The following is a 1,336-nucleotide window of genomic DNA, read 5'->3' on the forward strand; positions in this document are numbered from 1 at the left end:
AATATCAGTGGAAAACATACTTACCATTTGTCTTGAGAAAAATATCACTTAATATTAAAACAACAGTTGCAAGATAATAATTGGAACAGCTCAGTGAAATTTCCCACAGGTGGTTAACAAGTCACAATATATAAACACCAATATAGCTGAGAAGGATATGAGTTGGTTTCAAAATGCATTTATGACTTGAAGCTTTTAATTTAAATTTTCCTTCTCTTCAAATCAAGTAGCCCAGCCTGAAGAACTCTCCGAATCATTTGAGATAAGCTTATGTATATTAAATAAGAATATATCCGGGGGGATATAATGGATCAAATTTATAGTCTCAATCATTTTTTTAAATTTTGACTTTGAAGAGAAACTCTACACTGAAGCAAAACCAGTATAAATGAAAATGTAAATCTTAATATATAAAATTGAGATATATTAACTTCCATTTCAAAATAGCCTTAAAACCTGGAAAAGAATAAACTTAAAAAAAAGCTCAAAATTTTGATTAAAAAGTATCTCCTTCCCTGTTAATAAATATCTATTAATATGACTAATATACCAAACAACAATTTTAAGAAGGAAAGTTAATTTTTGCTTACATTTTCAAAACCTTCAGTACATGTTTGGAAAACACCACTGCTTTGGGCTCAAGGTCAAATAGAAAATCTTGGCCAAAGTTGGAGAAGAACATAGAGATTCAGGCTAATGGTGTCAAACTTTTTGATAAAATAACACTAAAAAAAATTCAAACATTAAAAATAAGATAGACATATACATACACTATACATACAGAATCCCCCCCCAAAAAAACACATTAAGATAAAAAGCAGCTCTGCAAGACATATTATAATCAAAGGATCTAACAATGGAAATAAAGAAAAATAGTAAAAGATACACATGAAAAACATTAGGTCACATTTATATAAAATTATATTTGTTTGTATAAATTTCATTATATTTATGTTTATAAGCTTCACTTTAAACTTCTCACCTCAGACTCTAAAATCAAGGGGTTTGAAATAAAGTATTCTACACTTTGAAAGTATATACTTACCAACCAAGACTGCTATGTCTAGCAAAGTTATGAACTGATCAAGGAATGACATGATCAGTGACATAATCAGACACAGAATGCAAAGGGTTGAAAGTTTTATACCCTATGAAAAAGCTAGAGAGAAAAATTAAGAACAAAGAGGGATCACATAAAAATAGAAAGAAGATCACACAGTGATGAGCCACCTGACTGGTTACAAAGACATAAGAGGGTAAAGCAGTAGTTACAGGATGAAATTTACTTTGGAATATATAAAAATGCCCTGAAGTTTCTGAGAATTCTCTCTCAATG

The sequence above is a fragment of the Ictidomys tridecemlineatus genome, assembly GCF_052094955.1.
Source record: "Ictidomys tridecemlineatus isolate mIctTri1 chromosome 6 unlocalized genomic scaffold, mIctTri1.hap1 SUPER_6_unloc_1, whole genome shotgun sequence".
In the NCBI taxonomy this organism is placed as follows: Eukaryota; Metazoa; Chordata; class Mammalia; order Rodentia; family Sciuridae; genus Ictidomys; species Ictidomys tridecemlineatus.